General features: G+C 37.4%; 1 long non-coding RNA gene across 3 annotated transcripts in view; it reads left to right on the forward strand.

Moving 5' to 3' along the window:
- Positions 1-22225, forward strand: part of LOC137495897 (uncharacterized) — a 64880-nt gene that overhangs the window by 12551 nt on the left and 30104 nt on the right. For all 3 annotated transcript variants that reach the window (XR_015494385.1, XR_015494387.1, XR_015494386.1), the window contains exons 3-6: positions 11314-11383; positions 14339-14479; positions 14568-14614; positions 15973-16044. This is a non-coding gene — a long non-coding RNA (uncharacterized LOC137495897). The remainder of the gene's footprint in view (positions 1-11313; positions 11384-14338; positions 14480-14567; positions 14615-15972; positions 16045-22225) is intronic.

Genomic DNA, 22225 nt, shown 5'->3' on the forward strand with positions numbered 1-22225 from the left:
GTGTGTGGGTAATTCCCAGTACTAGGTTTAAGACGTATGCTAGATAAGTTGGCGGTTCATTCCGCTGTGGCGACCCCTGATCAATAAAGAAACTAAGCTGAAAATGAATGTACCACTAACTTATGCAGCAGGTTTTTACGCAGCGGATGCCCTTCCAACCGCAACCGATCTCTGGGAAACATTCACACACTCATACACTACGGACAATTTAGCTTTACCCAATTCACCTGTACAGCATGTGTTTGGACTGTGGGAGAAACCGGAGCCCCTGGAGAAAACCCATGTGAACGCAGGGAGAACATGCAAACTCCACACAGAAACGCCAACTGACCCATCCGAGGTTTGAACCAGCGACCTTCTTGCTGTGAGGCGACAGCACTGCCTACTGCACCACTGCATCGCCAAAATAAATGTATGAATCTCTGAATATAAAATATCTGGAAGAGGATTGCAGTTTTTGAATAGAAATAAGGGGTCAAAGGGGAAAAACACTAAACTTTTGATGTATCAAAGCAATAAAATGATAATTTAATATATATATATATATATATATATATATATATATATATATATATATATATATATATATATATATATATATATATATATATATATATATATATATATATATATATATATATGAATATATGACTATATATATATAGTATTGTTGGATATTTTTGTCTTCTCTAAATCATTAAAATTTGTCTTATTTTTGTTCAGGAAAAATCAATAGTACAAAAATTATTATAATATATATTATTAATTTTGTACTCTTGATTTTTCCTGAACAAAAATAAGACAAATTTTTATGATTTATAGAAGATAAAAATATCCAACAATACTTTATCAGAATATACTTATTATATAATTAATTTATTATTTATCACTAGAATTTCCATTCATTTATTCATTCATTTGGATGTTTTATAAATGAATGCTTCGACCAAATGTCTATCACAGTGCTCTAAGGTTTGTTACAGGCTGTCAGAGACTCGCCATTGTGAACTGTATGCCAAAGCTGAGTGGCCTTCTCTGTATGTAAGAAGGTACACCCACTGGATGACTCTAGTCTTCAAGGCTCTTCTGGGACTGGTGCCTAAATACTTATGTTCCCTTCTTCATAAGTCAAAAAGCCAGTATGCCCTACGATCAAGTGAATCTTATCATTTGACTGTTTCCCGTGTTCAAACTGAAATAGGAAAGCGAGCCTTGGAATCTTGTATTACTCTTCGGTCTGAACTAAAAATGTCTGAGCTCATCCCAATCACATTGTTTCGCTCTATCCTTTTTTAACAAACAACAACAGTCCATTTCTCAAAGTATGTGTTTTTAACATATTGTAATATGGTATAGCTCAACAACTAAACTGTATTATTTATTATCTTAATTTTTTATTCATTATTAATATTATTTATTTATTTTTCATAAGTCGTGTGTTGCGGACCTCTTGGCCAGGTCACCCTTGTAAATGAGATCTTGATCTTAATGGGTTTTTATCTGGTTAAATAAAGAAACATATATATATATATTTTCTTTACACCTTAGAACCTTTATTAATCTGTGGTCACCACAGCAGAATGAACCGCCAATTTATCCAGCATATGTTTTAAGCAGCGGAGACCCAGCACTGGGAAACATTCATACACACTCATTCACACTCATACACAACGGACAATTTAACTCACCCAATTTATACCACATGTCTTTTGAACTTGGGAAAACCGGAGCACCCAGAGGAAACCCATGCCAACACTGGGAGAACATGCAAACTCCAAACAGAGACTGACTAAGCCACCAACTGACCCAGCCAAGGCTCGAACCGGCGACCTTCTTGCTGTGAGGCAAATGTGCTAAACACAATACCTTTGGTGCATCAAAGCAATAAAATTAATATACACATTTGTTTTGTCCGGTTTAATTAATATAATTTTTTTTCTATGCAAAAAGATTAATACAGATTACAGATTAATCTTTTAATTATTTATAGAAGACAGAAATGCCAGTTAAAGTATCCAGAACAATGTTATTATTTTTATTGGTATTTATATTCGGGGTGGCACGGTGGCTTAGTGGTTAGCTCGATGTGTGTGAATGAGTGCGTATGAATGTTTCCTAGAGGTAGGTTGCAGCTGGAAGGGCATCCGCTGCATAAAACATGCTGGATAAGTTGGCGGTTCATTCTGCTGTGGCGACCCTGGATTAATAAAGGGACTAAGCCGAAAAGAAAATGAATAAATGAATAATTATATTATCTATTTATAGTTATATTTATCATATAATTTATTTTAATAATTATCACTATATTTATACACCTTAAAATATTATTTACATTAAAACACTTAAGAAATATTATTAAAGAATAAGAATTGGACCTCATTGATTATAAAAGTATTAAATTAATTTAGTCTTTAATTGCGTATGTGTTTATTCAGCTTGAGTTCTGATTGTGAATATTGGAGCGTCAGCAGTTTTCCTCCAGCAGAGGTCAGTGCTCTTCAACAGTAGTAACTCATCCAGTCATTTAATAAAAGTTCTGACTTATGTCTATTTTTTTTTTTTTGTTATAGCCATGAATAAAAAAAAGTGAAAAATCAGGAAGTTCCCCAGGACTGATGGTGCTTTTGGATGGACGGGTCTTTTGCATGATCCAATATTATTTTCGGTATGCAATATGCTAAATACTATGAACTATTACTTTGGGTACTAACATATGCATATTCATATTCTGTATAAATGGAGGAATAGCTTCCTCAAATATTGTGTTCTTGGTATATTTTAATATTCATTAAAATAAGTTCTTAATTAAAAAAAATCATTTAGCATCTTATTAAATATTTTCATATATTTATTTTTTTCATTAACATGTGCAATATATATTAAAATATACATAAATGAACAAATATCTGAACACATCAGGGTTAATAATTAATTTATAATAGATTATTACATTATTCTGAGACGCTGTAGCTTATTTTTGCATTTAAATCCCTTTACCACCCAATTAAAATGAATAAAAAGCGTATTATGTATTCATAATACATTACATCACATTAGGTAAAAAATAAACTAATTTCCCCCCAAAAATATATTAATTAATTAATTGAGTCTTATACAGTAGCAATATTATGTGTTTTACATTACTTTTTAGTTATAGAAATAAGTCAGTATTACATTAAATGATGACAAACATCTCCATCATTAAATACTCTTATTTTGAAATGTCATTGTTTTATTGTCCAACTTAATAATTAATTGTTGCTCTTATAGTTGTGTAAATTGCTTCCTTGTCCTCATTTGTAAGTCGCTTTGGATAAAAGCGTCTGCTAAATGACTAAATGTAAATGTAAATGTAATAACACAGTAAACAGCGCTTAAAGATGAGTAAGTCTTCTAATATTATACTAGAGTCTTCCACTAGAAAACGTTTTAATTTTCTTAAAATAAATGCTCAATTTTAGAGTTATTTTGCAGGGATTTTCAGTTATTTTTTAATCAATTCTCGTCTTAAGGTCTGTAAGCCCCTCCCCCTCCATAAGCTTCCTCGGCTCTGATTGGTCAGCGGGCCAAGTCAGTTTTACTCGGTCTTTCCGTTTTGGGTTGTTTGGGCTCTATTTTAACGATGTAGGCACAAAGTCTAAAGCACATGGCGCAAAATCATTAAGGGCGTGTCCGAATCCATTTTTGCTATTTTTAGGAGGGAAGAATATGCTCTGCGCAATGCATGGTTCAGTAGGACTGTGCTTATTTTCCTAATGGGCTCTGGGTGTGTTTTGAGCATAACATGCAGTAATCCAATCAGAGTCTCTTCTCAAATTCCCTTTAAGAGTTAGTTGCGTCACTCCATGGTGCATTTGCTATTAACATGTCGACTCTGTAAGTGTAAAAACTGAGCGCTTCACTAGCGAGAAAACAGTTAAACAGAGCATCTGCAGCGTGAGGATAAAGAACGAGCCTCCTTCATTCAGCCTCTTTACTTTACTTTTACTCTTTACTCCTTTACTTTGGTGGAAACTCACTCCACTGAACGCATCCATCAGCCTACATATTCAATTTAGTTTGTTAAGCACAAAGATTTGTTTCAAAACTATTTCTAACTTCAGTTCTAAACCCCAGCAAGGGACTAAATAAACAATAATAATGAAGTGTGGTCAGAAAACTGAGTTATATCCAAACACACGTCCTGTTCTCATGCCCCATATGCTGATGCAGACGTCTCCAAAACCCCCAGGTGGACACATCTAAACTAGCTTTTATTAAATCAAATGTAAATCTGCATATAATAAATAATACTGCTAATAATAATAACATTATACAGATGCAGATCATCATGAATAAACTGAAAAAAGCCCCCCGAAGTGAAGCAGGCATGTTATATATTTATGTAGAAATTAATAATTTTTGTAATATTTTAATCCTTTAATTGTGTTCAACTGTAAAGATATTTGTGTTTTGCTGTACATCCTGTGTGTATCAACAGTGTGTAAGCTTTTGGACTGCATAGGCTCATAACCAATGCTCTCTGCGCTGGACTTTTGAGCAGCTTTTAGTTGGTCAATGGCATGGTCGGTTTCAGTTCCTCAGAATAGCAACGCTCCAACAATGCGCCCTAACACAACTCCTTTATACACCAGCACACACATGAGTCCACAAAGTGGAGCTAATAGATTTGCTATGTAAACAACGTGACGCAAAACGTGAAAATTACAGTTGCTCTGGTCTGAAAATAGCAACAAATCATGCCAAACACATCTTGCACCTTAATGCGCCAGGTGTATGATAGTGCTCTGTATTTTTGTTTGAGACTTTTTTTGTTTGAATCAATTTGTAACAAAAGGTCTGTAAGCACCTCCCCTTCCATACGCCTGCTCTGCTCTGATTGGTTAACAGTCCAAGAACTAATAAAAAGAGTGGAGGGCATGTGCGTAAATGATTTCCCAGAGATGGGTTGCAGCTGGAAGGGCATCCACTGCGTAAAACTTGCTGGATAAGTTGGCGGTTCATTCCGCTGTGGGGACCCAGGATTAATAAAGGGACTTAGCCGAAAAGAAAATGAATGAATGAATGAAAAAAGAGTGGAGACCAGTGTTTCACTTTTAAATCTAAAAGGAAACTTTGAAAGAAACTCTGATCTTATAATCCGCTGTAAGGTTTTCCCTTGACCTTCTAATACAAACACTTGTTTTTTATTTCTTTATTTTGCAATGATTATCATTCTTTTTAGTTCAATCAATTTTGCGGGTTTAGATCTGTAAGCCCCTCCCCTTCCCTAAGCCAGCTCTGCTCTGATTGGTCAGCAGGCCAAGTCTGTTTTAAAAAAGTTGAATGATAACTGAGAGTAGACCGTGTTTCACTTATATAAATAAAGAAAGTAGACTCAAAACAGGGGTATTCGGCAAAAAGAAACACTGATCTTTTAATCTGATGTAAGGTTTTCCCCTTGACCTACTAACACAAACACACTTTCTTCTCCGCGGCCTGAAAGTGTGTCTTGTTGTAGCTTAAGAACCTTCCAAGACGGCCCGGTAGTTTCCATCCTCAAGAATTAGGTCTGCTCAGGAAATTATGTGAGTGGTTGAGGCTTTGGGCCAATGAGGGTTTAGTGAGAATGAAAAGACAGCTGACATTAATTCCCTGACCTGTACTGATGCGAGCTTACTCTAGATAAACCAACTGTGCTGAAAAAACAGTCAACGCCGTGCTCTTATAATGCCGGATTACTGATGCACTGTATAACAAATTAACAAGTTTGTGAAATACTCCTGAGAGTGCACATTTATGCAGAGCTGGAAAGAGCACTGAAAATAACCGTACTGTCGCATTGCTAAAATTATACTCAATGACAAGTAAAAGTCTCAAAAAAGTACTTAAATCTATATTTGATTCCTGTGATTCCTGTCTAATCAAATCGCACATAGAAAGTAAATCACGTCATACTGAACTACCTGAAGACCGTGGCTCTTTATAAATGCAGTTAACTGTTTAGAAGCCTTAAAAATTGTTCAAGAAGATGTCTAAAATGTCCACGCAATGACTGAGAGACTCTTTATAGACATGCACTGATGACTGAAATGACCAAATAGTCTTGAACAATAATGCCTCATTCACGCTAGCAGCGAATTTGTCGATCTGGCTGGTGATCTGCTGCTAACGCAGGTCTTTGTATCGGCCTGTTTTCACTAAGTTGTACGATACGGGTCGGTACGGTTCACCTTTATCAGGCGTGTGTTTCCACTGCCAAAAAGATATGAACATATACAGCCCCTTACAGTCTCCGGTATGTTACCAATTACAGATAAACTACACACTGTAGTCATTTAGTCTTAATTTGGGTAAAAAAACAATAAAAAATACAGAGCAAACCTCACATCTGTGTCTGTAATCTTCAGCAGCACCAGCCTGATCTCACGAGAAAACGTAAGTATTTTACATTTTGCCAGTTTAGTGGCTAATTCGTACGAATTCGTACGATTTCAGTCGTACGAAATGATACGATTTTAAAAAGGAGGCGTGGCACCTAACCCCACCCCTAACCCCAACCATCATTGGGGGAAAAGCAAATCGAACTAAAATGTACGAATTAGATCGTACGAATTCATACGAATTAGCCGCTAAATCAAAAAGTTACGAATTGCCGTGAGATTGTGTTGGCAGCACATGTAGCCTCTGTTAGAAAGTTTTTTCGTCATTCCCAGTTCATAATAATCCAAAAGGTGATGATAAGAGTTAAACATGGCAGTGTGCTCATCTTTTAGGTTGCTGAAACAATCATTTTATCCTTTGCTATTTTTCCGGTTTCTCCTTTGTTTTTTCACACTTTCGCGTTTGTCCATTTCTGAAAGGATGTCAGAAGAAGTGAAACCACTCACGCTTTACACGGCCTCATTAAACAACAACAGGACACGTCACATTTTGTTATTGGCTAAGTGGTTTGACGTTTGTTTGAGCTTGGGTCGACCATGGCTTGTTATTATATATGTATTTATTGTTATGGTGTAATGTCTCGGCTGTGTGTTTAAAAATGGCGCTTCCTTTGTTTTTTTATTCTCCTGGCTTGTGAACACACTAGTGATGCTTCTCTGTAAACCAATAGTTTTCAGCTGAGCGACTAGCTCCGCCATTTGTTGGTAACCTTTTGTTGTGCTAGGTACCCTTTGCTAAGGGTACCCAAAAAGTGGTACAGTACGGTTCGCTTTTTGTTGCCTTTTGACAGGGGAACCGGCCATAAAAGCGGACTGATCAGTATACTTTACTGCACCCTTTTTGTCACCGCGGACCGGTCAACGGTGGTCAATTTTACAACGGTCCGGTGTGGGCCAGGGAGGTTGGGGCTTCACGCTGATGTGCTCGTGCATTTAGGTCAATCATGAACAACTCTGATTATGTTTCAATCAAGGTTTATATGCATCAGATACATAACATCTGTGCCAAACATTTCAACTGACGAGCATATTAACAATAATACAACTGTATAGCTGAATTAAATATATGCATTGGCATGTTACAGCCCTAATGAGTATGATTATGTGAAACTCCATATAGATACAAATTGCAATGATTTCGGGTACTTACTTAGCGGTGCACGCACACATATATGCACAATCCTTAAATACTCTGCTGATTTGGACTCTATAATACCTGTTTTATAACTTTTAACTATCATCAACCACCACTGAGCTATATTCTAGCGATCGTTCTTCTTGCTCCGTGGTGGATTTTGGCATAGTCCATTTCACGTGAGATGGCGGGTGGTGAGTGGAAGAAACCAAGTCGCGGTGGGAATATTTTCTACAGAAATAATTTATGATTTCTTATTTGGCCCGATACCAATTGTTCCACGGACCGGTACCGGTCCGCGGCCCGGTGGTTGGGGACCACTGCCTTACCTTACCACTCAGTGGTGTGGGCCATAAGTCTACAGGACGAAGAATACAACCGGCTTCTGAGTGAGCTGAGAGAGGATCACGTAAGCTGTATTGGTGCTCTAATTGGCTGTCGCTCAAGAAAGTCACTCTTCATTTGCATAAAGTTGAAGGATTATCAACTTTATCGCATCGTTCGACACACCTACCTGGTTGCCAATGGTTGCTGTCACTTGCAAAAATGGAGGTCGCCTGAAGTCGCTTGCTCTCTATTAAAAGGAACGGTTGCTTGTCACTTTGCCGCTACGAGTCACTCATAGTGTAAAGGAGGCTTGAATGCACTAGTTACGTTTACACACACAACTTGTACTTACAAATTGCTCAATACTCACTACTCTTCACTCAGAAATTAAGGTACCAAAGCTGGGGTGGTGCTTTTTTAAAAGATATATTTTTGTGCTTGACAGCTGCACATCAGTACCTTTACTGTACACTTTTGTGTACAGTTTTGAAGTACAGTTTTGTACCTTTAAGGTACTATGAGGTACACATTTGTACCTTAAGGTACCTTTAAGTACCTATTAGTAATAAAAAGGTGCATTTTGAAAAGGTACTGGCCTAGCGACCGATTTTGTAGCTTTATTTCTGACAGTGTTGAAGACTTTTACTCATACAGTACATTGAGTAATATTTACAACAGATACTTTTACACTACTTGCACTACATTTTTGGGTAGGTAATGGTTATTGTACTTGATTTAACAATATAATTTTTTGGTACTCATTCCACCGCTGCCAGTTCCTAAACTCAATCAACAGCAAACTAGGAGGGAAAAGCCATCATGGATACATGTATCTACCTCAACTAAGCGCTCCTTTTTTGGTTTTTGTTTTTTCTAGGTTTTTGTAACCATCCTTTGTCACATTCAAACCTCAGTCTAAATAAACCAGGCTTGCCAGAAAAGCCTTCCATTTTAGGTAAACAATCAGCAGTGTCGACATGTACAGTAGCATTGATTTTAGACCTAAAGTGTAGCAAAATGTACCCTGGAGCACATATTTCTCGGTTTTTAAAAATGCACACCAGGGAACGTTTTCTTAATGTACCTATGTTGATATGAACATGCTTTAGTTTTATTGAAAATATTTTGATAGGGGTTTTATTGGGCCTTCAGCCAGACCTTTAGACCTTGCTCTTTATGTTGCAAAAGAGCACAAATATTCGTAATCGACCCCAGTTTGGTGCTGGAAACCTGGATGCTCCTCTTAATACAGTTGCACTTCAGCTTGTCAGATGAGTTTGCAATTTTGGCAAAGATACATACCATACAGTTTGTATTGGGTCAGGCAATGACATATTTCAAAGTCCTAAATCCTTTTTTTCCAAGATTTTTTTGGCAAATGTTGCCGTGGGAGTTGACTGCCGGCAGCCTATCACCTATTAAAACTAAGCAGGGTTAAATCAGGACAGGGGTGAATCTGGAGAAAAGCTAAGGTGCAGATCTATGGTAATCCATGTGTTGACATATGTCCTTTAAGAGATGTTAAAGGTGTTCTATTATGCATTTTACATTTTACTCAGATGTCCCCAGAATCTGCTCAAAATACCTCACAGAGGATTTATCACATCTTGATAAGCTAATACCTCACATACTATTTAATATAGCATGATATAAACATTTTGTAACTGAATTAGTACCTCTTTAAATGCAAATGAGCGGCAGCACCACACCCCCTTTCCAGAAGTGGGTGGAGCCTTTACAGCTTGTTCCTCAGGTACTCCAGCAACGACATTTAAAAACATTTTCTTGTTTTTTAAAGCATTGTCAGTGTAAACTCCATATACCAGTTTCCCTTTCATGTCAGCTGTCAATAGTATGCAAGGTTATCCCAAATGCACACAGAATGCACATAACATTGCTAATGTCTGTTGATGTCATCAGTTGAGGAAGAAACCTGATTTTAAACACTGATAGCACAGTATTGACAGAACTCAACTAGATCCCACACATTTTAGTATGCCTATACTTAGGGTGCTTTCACATCTGTAGTTCGCTTCATTTGGTCCGGACCAAGCGCAATAAATGATGCATTGTTGCATTTTCTGCCGTCTTTGGGTCGTTTTCACACCACACTGCTGGCTTTGGTCCGAACCAGTTGAAACGAACCAAAATGCAGTCATCTGACAAAATCCACATCTCTCATTGGCCAGATGTTGTTGAACATATTTCCTAAACTGCTTATTGATTGGTTAGAATTCACATGCAGGAAAATGCCAGTGAACTCTCGCAGGTAAACAAAACCTTTTACTCTGGAGGGGCGACTGCGCTGGCTGATTGTATCCCTGCTTTAGACAAACTATACATTAGGAAAATGAAGCGCGGCCACGGCTGGAAAACAGTGTTTAATGCATCGCTCGTCACTTCAGGAGGAGGCGGGAATTAATTTAGCTAAACTGCCACATGGTCATCTTGCGGAAATATTACCAACGATCCATCAGGTAAATTTTTTCCCTCTCTCTCTCTCTCTGTTAGTAAAGCGCTGTCAACAAATTTTTTTCCTCCATATCCCATAATGCACAGCGCATCGGTCTACGGCAGCTGAATTAGTCCAAAACGCGTAGTACTTTTTACGGTTGGACCTGTTTTAGTACGGATCATATTCTCACCACAAACGAACCGCTCCAGGGTTCGTTTGAAAGCGTACCGAGACCACCTCTTCAAGCAGGTCTCAGTACGCTTATTTGGTCCGCTTTTGGTGCGCACTCGAGTACGATTGCTGCATTCTCACCTGCCCAAACGAACCTCACCAAAAGGGAAAACGAACTCTAGTGCGATCGAACTAAATAAGGCAGGTGTGAAAGCACCCTTAGATTTGGGGCAAAGTGACATGCATGTTCCTTGAAGAAAGCTCCAGACTGCATCTGGGAGTCTGGTAAACCTATTATGATTTGGAAAATAACTCTTCCTGGGGTGGCTTTGTGACATTTGCAGATCATTGGCATACTTTATTCCCTAGTCCTACTTCAGTCAAGTCTTTATAAGTCAATTACTAGATGTCTTGTCTTTGGTACACGTATAATACACAAAGTGAGTCTTCTAAAGCTTGAACACCTCTTTAAAGAGTCAGAAAAGTAAACCGGTGATAATTTAACCCCCAAAGAGAGCTGCTGGGCTAGCGATAGCGAAGCTCATTGGAAATGTTTAACTGCAGTTTCTAGGTAAAAAGAATGCTAGGGGCTTGTGTATTTATCAGCTGAAATGTGCAATCAAATGTATCTGGAGGAACATATCTTACATTTCGCTGAGGCTTTTCCAATGAGCCAGTGAGCTCTCAAGATCTCCTTCGTGTTTCCTTGCAGATGAATTGGTTGGGTGACAAATTCTCCCTAGTGTCTAAGTGGTCTTTCATCTGACTTTGTCTTAGAATATTTTCTTCATGTTCTCTTGTAGGGATGGTCCTCCTGATACAGTACAGGATCAGGATCAAGAATCGGATCTTGCAAGCCTTAACATAGTTTAGGTAAGACGGATTAAATAATGTCTCCAAAACATAGTTTGTTACATAATTTAGTTTTGTGCCAGAGACCTTCACATATAGTGAGCTCAATGTCCAAGGTTATCAATCTGACATTGCCTCCAAATCACTACTCAACATGGGGAACGGATTCAGTTCCCTCTTTAGATGATGGAGGAAGCTTCTGTCCTCAAGTTCACATGTTGATTTGCAGGAACTCTTTATCAAACACTGCAATTAATTCTATGAAGTAGCCTCTAGTCATTTAGCAGATACCTTTATCCAATGAGTAAGACATCAAGGGATTAACCATAAAGTGAGAATTTTCACATCAAGTGCTACTAATGTAAATCTCACGATTTTGATTGACAAATACAAGCTAGAGTAGGTAAGGAATAACTAATGCTGATGATATATTCGGGAACATTTAGAGCAAAGTTACCAGGCAACTTTGGGAAATGATGCCATCAATGGGCAACCAGGAGAGACACTGGACAACTAAACAAGGCAACCAGATTCAGGCCCCGTTTTCACTAGTGCGTTTTAGTTTTAAAACGCGTTTTAGATCAAAAACTATCCACGTCCGCACTAGCGTTTCATCTAGCGTTTCTGAACATATCTCCGTCCACACTACGCCACCAAAAACTTATATCATGTGACCATTCGCGCACTCTGGGCATGCACGTTCTAGTATAAACAGAAATCATGTGTCTCGCTCAGCATTTGGTTATTGTTAGTCAACAAACGCCGGTTGAACATTAAACGAGATGGCAAAGAAAGCAAGAGAGGAATTTTTGTGGACAGACGACGAGGTAAACGTAAACAGACAATAGTGCAAACAACGCTCCCATTTCTGTGCCCATGTTGTTGTTTACAGTACTGTCTTCTGGTAGCGTTAAAGCCATGTGTTATAGTCATTTGATAGGGGCTTAACGAATAAGGGAAGGATACGCAATGACACAAAAGCCCCAATCAGGTAGCGAATCTCAGCAGTCCTGCCTCTGTTTTCAGATGTCTCCGTTTCCCCTCATCCACACTGAGACGAAGCAGCAGCGCTTCAGAATGAAAACGGCCTCTCCAGTGTTTTTAAAACGCTCCGTTTTCGGCGCTCGAGAACTCCGGCGTAATGTGAACGGATGGCGTAACCATAGCAAAACTTATGCGTTTTAAAACTAAAACGCATTAGTGTAAACGGGGCCTCAGCTACACTTTTTGTCCATTCTCAATAGGAAAGTAGCCAAGCAAAATCAATCTCTATTAAAAAACATTGTACAATTCTGAGTGTGCTCCACACAGGTCAGTGGGCTTCACAAACCACCTGTAGGACACACTTTCTTCTCTCTGTATGATCTGGGAAAAGTAACTTGTCACAGCATATATATACTGCAACTCTCTGGTGATTTGAAGTGCTTTAGATAAGTGCATCGGCTAAATAAGTGCTTGTAAAATGCATTAGTTACACCTGTCTAGTTTGGTTTGATCAATTCGAACTCAAGTTCTTTTTTCCTCTTTGGTGCTGATCTTTTGGTGTGAATACAGCAATCTTGTGCACACCAAACAAACGGGCCAAGACCCAGCTGAATAGGTGCCCTCAGTCCGCTAGCAGATCAACTCTAGGATGGTTAATTCAAGGTGTGAATGTGATCTGGCACATTTGCAGAAATGCTTGCAACATTTGAATTATTAGGATCTCATAGTTTGAGTTGGAGATGCAGCTGTGGGATCTGCTGTTGCTGTGGCCTAAAGAATAAAAGCTTGGTCTTATGATCAAAAGGTTGCAGGTTAGGGCACCAGAGGAGTTGACAACAATCCCTGCCGATTCACTTACTCAAAGGAATTACCTCAGACATGGGGTGGAAGGTGGAAGATTCAAAGGTTGCAGGTGATGACCTTTGAACCTTCCACCCTCAGTACTGTGACTGAGGTCATTCCCTTGAAACCCCTGAGTTGCTTTGGATAAAAGAGTCTGCTAAATTCTGAATTGTCATTGCAAGCATCATCTGTGAACCACCATTAACTGATCCCAGTTCTGCTTCAAGACTCCTAGGTAGATTAAATACATATAAAGTAAAAACTTGTGCAAGCAAAAGACCCAATCGCTCCCTCAGAACTGCAGCAGAAGTTTGTAAGATTGTGAGCCACAGGAGCGCAAGCATTTCTGTCCACTTTAACACGGGTGTGGGTTTGTTTGCAATCTCTGCTTCACTTGCGGGAAGGTTAGCGTGAACTCAAACTTCACCAAATAAAAAAATCAACATTGTGTTTGGTCCGGACCAAAGCTAGGGAACTAGCGGACTCTCCTGGTGTGAATACAACCTTAGTTGTTATACACAAAAAGCAAGATAGTTTTGAGATCTGGGAGTCCTACAAAGATGAGAACATGTATAGGGAGAATCACACGTGGTTTGGTTTGCAATTTCTGCTTCAATTGCAGAAAGATCAGCATGGATGCAAACCACACCAAATAAAAAAACAACATTGTGTTTGGTCCAGACCAAAGCTCAGGAACTAGCGGACTTCCTTAGTGTGAATACACCCTTAAACACTTAGCCATGTACTGTTGTTAGACAAGACAAGCAAGACTGTTTTGAGATCTGGGAGTCCTCCAAAGATGAGGACATGTTCGGGCAGAATCACATGTGAGTTTGCGATGTCTGCTTCACTCGCAGAAAGATCAGTGTAGAAGCAAACCACACCAAATAAAGAAATCAGCTGTGTACTTGGTTCAGACCAAAGCTCAGGAACTAGTGGACTGCCCTGGTGTGAATACACCCTAAACACTTTGCCATCTACTGTTGTTGGACAAGACAAGTGAGACTGTTTTGAGATCTGCGAGTCCTCCAAAGATGAGCATTATGTATGGGGTTTAAAAACTCTCTGGATTTTAAGTAAAATGTTCATAGTCTTGTCTGTCTTTTTAACCGTCAGGTAATCTTGCCTTTTAACCTTTATCCATTGCAGTATTCTGTTGATGGACTGGAAATGAAGAAAGAGCGTGTGTGGAAATATCCCTGAGTGAGGCTCTCAGGTCTCCTAAAGCACAATCATGAGCTCTGCACACAAAACCGTCGGCTTCGACAACCGAGAATGCCAAGGATTCAGGTTGGAGGACTAAATTCTGTTCTAGTTCTGTCCAAATTTAAAATAAAAGAGCACCTGTGATTGTTCTTGTTGATGTTTCTTCCTTCAGGTGAACTTAACCACCGGTACAGGCTTGCTGTGTCCGTCAGAATAATGGTTGGTCAGAAACCAATTCCTCTATATTTTATGTGTTCCACATTGTCTTTTACATAAAAATGGAGACGTTTGACCACTAGTCCTTACTAAAAACACTGTATCCAGCTTATTCCTCAATGCGTAAGGGAAGCTCTTTTCTGTGAATGTGTCCAGACTTCTGATTCATTTGTTGTCTTGGGGAAATGATTGGGGAAAAAATGGCAGTAAATGATCAAACTACTTGTATTACAATCTAGTGTGTTTACGACAATACTGTAAATGTATACAATTAGAAACTGCAACATCAAGCAGAATAGCATGTTGTTTTGTATGGCTAAAATGTAACGTAAGTGAACGAGGCTGGAAGTGTCAAATTTCAATATACTGTTTATATCAGGGCGAAGCAGTGGCACAGTAGGTAGATCTGTCGCCTAATAGCAAGAAGGTCACTATTTCGAGCCTCGGCTGGGTCAGTTGGCATTTCTGTGTGGAGTTTGCACACTCTCCCTGCGTTACGTGGGTTTCCTACGGTTGCTCTGGTTTCCCCCACAGTCTAAAGACATGCAGTACAGGTGGATTGGGTAGGCTAAATTGTCCATAGTATATGTGTGCGAATGAATGTGTATGGGTTTTCCAGTGATGGGTTGCAGCTGGAAGGGCATCCGCTGCGTAAAATGTATGCTGGATAAGTTGGCAGTTTATTCCACTGTGGCGACCCTGGATTAATAAAGGGACTAAGCCGAAAAGAAAATGTATGAATGAATGTATCAATGTCTGTACGTTCAGGAAAATGATTGGTATTTACAAGTTTTTAGATCAGGAGTTTCTATAGAGATTCTTCAAATTTTTTAATAGTTTAGCCAATGTTTTTTGTAAAGATATTTGTGATTTGTTACTGCTGCACTCTAAATAATCCTGGGTTGTCGTAACTCAACGTTGTGTCAAATTATCCAAGCCAAATTAACCATTGGGCGAAAGGGTGTGGTTTAAATCTTATAAAAAAATTTACCTAAAGGTTCATATTTGACCTAGCATTGGGTTACGATAACCCAGCGTTTTAGAGTGTAAACATTAGCTGTAAAATGTAGAAGTTTGCTAGTTTAGACCCTGCTTTCAGCACACAATTAACCCTCGAGCGAAACACCGACTGCAGGTTACTACTGGGCGATTGTATCTGTACAAAGTTGCATTGGGTAAACATATATGCTGATTAAGGTCCTGCTCATAAAACTTTGAATTGTAGATATTCAGAATGAGTTATTCTCAGAATATATTTTAAGTCCTCAGGCGCCCCCTGTTGTTTGTTATAGGAATGACCTGAAAAAAAATTCACATTTACTACTCCAGAACTCTCATATTTATGTCGTTTTTCACTTCAGGGTTGCATGCTGGGAGAAGATTGATGTCTATTCAGAGTTTTGACAGTCAAGGTGATACGTCAAAGAATTAAGGTTAGTCTGAGATTCAAACCCATAGGTTTAAATAGTCCCAGAGTACAAAGACATGTTTGATGCACTAACAATGCTGTGTTGTTGCAACCCAATGTTCCTGAAATAAACTATTGTGGTTAACATATAGCAAAAATTTAGTTGAAAACACCAACTTTTCATTTCTCAATATTTGACCCAATGTTGGATTACGGCATCCCATCATTTCTTAGAGAGTAGCTTTGTTTAACACTCTGATGTGTATGTGTAAAGCTCATTTAGTTGGTTACCCTACCTGTTACCATTACCATACCAATACCTCAACTACACTCTAAAACAGTGGTTTAAAGGGGGGGGGGGGGGGATGTCACGGAATGATGAAGGAGGGTCACCTGATGATTTTCTAAAAATCTATCTATTTTTAATAAACCAGATTACCAGATTTTATCTATAACCTACAGAAGAGAAAAAATAGTCGTTTATAGTTACTATATACTATACAGTTACTATAGTAGCTTATGGTTACTATTTCTATTGGATTGCGACCCCTGGGGTAATTACATTATATTAAAGACACAGCAATAGCGTCAGATGCAGCAGATTGATTTTATAACTCCAGGTTAAACTTTCTGGCACATTTACAGCACTCACATACATTAAAAAATTAAACGAAGAATAGACTTGGGTCTACTGGTGTGTGTGGATCATTGCATGCAAGGTTTCTGTATTTATAACCACCTCAGAGGATATTGGGGGTCGCGAGTCACTGGCATTGTTATTTTGGGGGTCGCGGGCTGAAATTTTTTTTTTATAACCACTGCTCTAAAAAATGCTCAGTTGGTGTAACCCAACATTGGGTCAAATATGGACCAGCAACATTGGTTCAAAATGAAACTTTTTAAACCAGCATTTTGTCCATATTTGGACTGTTATTTTGGGGCTTTTTGTTTGTCAATCTCTAAAAGATGTATTTTATTTTTAGCTAAGGTATTACAATCTGAAAATGTTGGGTCAGTTTAACTCAATGTTGTGTCAAATGTGAACAAAACCAACTGTTGGGTTAAAAGATGTCATTTACATTTAATTGAAAACACATTATCCATGTTTGACTGAACATTGGATTATGAAAGGCCCGCATTTGTAAGTTCTGTGTTTTGCGTATAACTCTTATATTGTTTTGAGGTATGTATATACCAGCCAGACACCATGAATTGCACAGTATGCTTAAAAAAGGGCTAAAAAGATTAGATGAACTTATTTGGTAATTTCCTTTATCTAAGGAATTGCATGCATTGAATGTATGGCTTTGATTGGTTCATGCATCCCCCGAGAATCGAACCCTTAATCTTGACATTGCAAGCACCGCTATCAACTGTTGATGTTTAAAAAGATGCTCTTTAACTTCATCGTCTTCGTCTTAAGTCACTTGTATGTAGAAATGTAGAGATAAAGATGTAGTTTTCTGCTTAACTGCTACTAATGTTCATAAATTGTGCTACACCACTACAGCAAGTACGTAAAGGTTATTTATAAAGAGATGAACATGTATTTAAAAGGTCTTAATTAGTTCCTCTTGTGGCAGAAGAGGGAATTACATCAAGCAGTTTATATTTTTCTGTAATTAAAACACTGCCACCTGGTGGAAATTGACCTTCAGTAAGAATTGCGGGATGTTCTGTTTATTATAGATAAATCTTCTGTTAATTTATGGAGTTAATTTCCCATTAGATTACTGATAATTGCTAAGCATCACTTTAAAAATGTTAGCAACCAATCATACGAAAGCATTTGCTTGGTTCGTTACTTACTCTTGTTTTTTCTAGTGAAACGTTGGGTCACAATTACTTTGAAATTATTAGAATGAATAATATTACTATACACTATCATTATAGTATGTATTATCAAATTACTTCTGTTCAAATCAGGCATATTTCCTTTTGTCGAATATAAAATTATTGCGTATATTTAAATTGAATCATGATTGTGTCTCTGTTTATCAATGTTTTTTAAAATACCTCAGTTGTTGATTAATATTTATCACGATTTAATACTTCATGAACCTGTTTTACTGACCGTTGTTTATTGCAATTCAGTGCATTCCTTTCTGTGGATTGAAATTCAATGCATTTCTGTACATCTCAGATTAGTCATTTCATTGAGAATTCAAGATGAATATGTTTATGATTAAGCCTTATTGATTTGTTGTGAGCATTTGAATGCACTTTACATATTTTTTTATTATTGAACTAGTTTTAATAATAAAACATTTTTAATTAATTTATTTTTTATTTTAAATTTTTTTTTTACAGAAAAAGAGGAAAAAAAGCTACAGAATTACATCTAAAATTACATTTCATTTTTTATTTATTTATTTATATAATTTTTTGGGAGATATTTTTTTTAACACATTTCCATCTATGATTTACTTACTTAATTATTGCAACACACCCTAAACCAAAACCACGTTCTAACCACAACCATACAGTAATGCCATTAAATAACATTACTCAATATTTGAATGAATAGTTACACTGCAACAAGACAATAAAATCTGACCTAATGTTTTATATTAACATTTTTTGGAGAGATTTCTTTCAACATATTTCTAAACATGATAGTTTTAATAACTCATCTCTAATAACTGATTTTTTTTCTCTTTGCCATGATGACAGTAAACAATATTTTACTAGGTATTCTTTAAGATACTCAGCTTAAAGTGACATTTAAAAGCTTGCGTAGGGTAATTTGGCAAGTCATTGTATAGCAGAGGTTTGATCTGGAGACAATCCAAAACAAGTATTGCTTAAGGAGGCTAATAATATTGACCTTAAAAGGGGTTTAAATAAATTAAAAGCTGTTTCATTTCAGCTGGAAAAAAAGCAAGTAAGACTTTTTCCAGAAGAAAAAACATTATAGGAAATACTGTGAAAAATTCCTGAATCTGTTTAACATTATATGGGAAATATTTTAAAACTAATAAATATTTCACATGCATAATTTGCCCTCATCTGTATATGTGATTTCAGAATATGCACATAGTCTCCAGCACATTATTTAAGAGTGATGTAATTCCATAATTCAGTGTAAAGTTCATATTTGATGAGGGATTGTGATGACTGAGCACTGCTGACTGATGATGGGTGAAGGTTCAGTTAGTCATGAAGCACGTGTGTCAAATGTGTTTTATTGCTGTGAAGTTTGTCTGAGTCTGATGCAAACGTCTGCTCTCCTCTGAGGTGGCAGTCCGTTCACTTATCTTTATTATCTAGAAACTAGATCATTCCGTCATCAATTACTCCTATCATGCTATTTTAAACCTGTATGATTCTCTCTACTGCAGAATACAGCTGAAGTCAGAATTATTCGCCCCCTTTGAATTTTTTTTCTTTTTTAAATATTTCCCAAATGATGTTGAGCAGATTCAGGAAATGTTCACAGTATGTCTGATTATATTTATTCTTCTGGAGAAAGTCTTATTTGTTTTATTTCGGCTAGAATAAAAGCAGATTTTTTCGATAGTCTACAGAACAAACCATTATTATACAATAACTTGCCTAATTACCCTAACCTGCCTAGTTAACCTAATTACCCTATAGAAGAAATCTTCTTTACGTTAAACAGAAATTGACAGAAAAAATTAGAAGGGGGGCTAATAACCCAGTGGGTTTAATAATTCTGACTTCAACTGTACAAACATTAGACTTGGGTGGTATCCAAATTTTGATACCGTCAAACCTCCGTATTTTACCTCGGTACACGATATTCATTCATTTATTTTCTTGTCGGCTTACTTAATTTGCGGTCACCCCAGCGGAATGAACCGCCAACTTATCCAGCAGGTTTTTACGCAGCGGATGCCCTTCCAGCTGCAACCCATCTCTGGGAATATATATATATATATATATATATATATATATATATATATATATATATATATATATATATATATATATATATAATTTATTTTGTCCTCTTGATTTTTCCTTTGATGTTAGGTAAGAAAGCATCACCAAACTGTTGGCGTGTGTCTAAACCTTTCAGAAACTGTAAATGTGACCTCAGGTTTGAGGTATTTCCACCTCTTACAGTCACCTTTTTGTTGTACAATTTGAAAATTTTTAGGCATCAAATAAATTACATTTAATATTTAATCCTTGTCTCCTATGTAAGCACGTTGTATTGAAACTGATACCGTTGCTATTTTTAGATCCCGCGGTATACCATATTACCGTATTACCACCCAAGCCTAATATATATATATATATACACACATTTTTTTTCTCCATACATGCACTAAACTGCAAAATAATATTTGTTTTACTTAGTTTTTGTCTTGTTTCTAATTTAAATATAAAAATAATTAAATCAAGATCATTTTAGGCAAAAACATTGTTTTTTTTTTTTAAGAAATAAGTCAAAGTTAGGGTTTTTCATAAAAACAAGCTCAATAATCTGCCAATGGGGGAAGCTCAATAATCATGCTTTCACTTTGATGTAAGATGATCTTGCTTATACCCTTGCATCAGCCCCTTTAAAAACTCTTTAAAACTTGATATCTTGATTTGTTTTTTCTGAATATTAGGCAATACTTTTCATTCGTCTGGAAAATGCTTCTTGATAAAATATTTCTTTCAAAATCTGGACTAGAAACACGTCACGGTGGCGCAGTGGGTAGCACGATCGCCTCACAGCAAGAAGGTTGCTGGTTTGATCCTCGGCTGGGTCAGGTGGGTTGTTCAGGGATGTTCTCCCTATGTTGGTGTGGGTTTCCTCTGGGTACTCCGGTTCCTCCACAGTCCAAACACATGCGCTATAGGGGAATTGAACTAAATTGGCCGTAGTGCATGAGTGTGTTTGTGAATGAGCGTGTATGGATGTTTCCCAGTGATGGGTTGCGGTTCATTCTGCTGTGGCGACCTCTGAAATAGAGACTAAGCTAAAGAAAAATGAATGAATTTTATGGGATACAAAAAAAAGATTCAAAAGAGCAGCAATAATTTTTAATTTTATAACATTATGAATGCTTTTGCTCATTTGAATGCTTTCTAGCTGAATTCAAGCTTTATTATATACATTACTTTAATGCATTGTGACACTCTTCTCCTTTCACCTGTATTTTATATGTTTGTTTGTGGTGAAATTAGTTTAAAATGTATTTGTAATGCATTGAGTTAAATTGGTTAAGGTTTTATTAAGTTTCTGTATTTATAAATGATGTTGCCTCATTGCGGTTTGTTGTCATCAGTTGGTGTTTTAATGTGGTCATATTTGCTCAGAAAACACTGCGTGACCTCATTGGCTTGTGTATGGATATGAGGAATTCCGTGAAAATGTGTGGGTTTATTTTTTCGTAATTGTGAATGTGCAGGTTTTTTGCGCTGGTGTCCTGGTTGACCTGTCCTGCATGAGTGTGCAACTCCTGTCTGCGTTTGCATCATTCATTCCGCTGATCTGAGATCTGACTGCTGCACTGAGTGGCATCTTTGTTTTCTCTGAGAGAGCGTTTTACTCAAGCGGCAACCTCCCGCTCTCCCTCAGGAAGCCAATACGGAAGTAACTAAAACTGCAATTCATCTGAAATTCCGCTAGTCCTGGCCGCTCCTGGCTCCAAAACAGAGCAAATTTTAATTGAGCCCACTGTTAGAATGATCAACTTTACAGCAGGAAAAAAGGTGTTTACACCCTGAGACAAACAAAGATTTTGGTTCATACAGCTAATATTACCCTTCATGACAACTGTGAGGGGGTGAATATTTTTATAACTCATCCGTTTCCTTTATATTAAGTTATATTAAGTTTGCATAATTAAGGGCGTGGCCACTTGAGTGACAGCTAGGTCTCGCTGGTCGCCGTCACGTCACCTCTGCAGATTAGCCACTGAACTCAGCATATTTATCGTATTTCTGTGTTGTTTTATGTGGCTTTACACAGTCAACTGCCTTTTGGACTTGTTTCCCACAATTATTAGATGGCATGGCATGCTGAGGGCACTTAATGGTGCTCACAAACCATTCACGTGGCCTCCGTTTCCCATGTGAGTAAAGTTCTATACTTATATACCATCTCTATACATGTATGTGTTTTATTTAAGATCATTTATCATTTATATTTATATTTAGAGCTGTAATGCACTCCAGAATCTGATGAATTGATTAGCTGCAGGCTCTAGATCAGTCATCTGAAGTGTTGTCATACAGTGTTATGC

This window comes from Danio rerio, chromosome 6 (assembly GCF_052040795.2).
Source record: "Danio rerio strain M-AB ecotype USA chromosome 6, GRCz13ab, whole genome shotgun sequence".
Classification (NCBI taxonomy): Eukaryota; Metazoa; Chordata; class Actinopteri; order Cypriniformes; family Danionidae; genus Danio; species Danio rerio.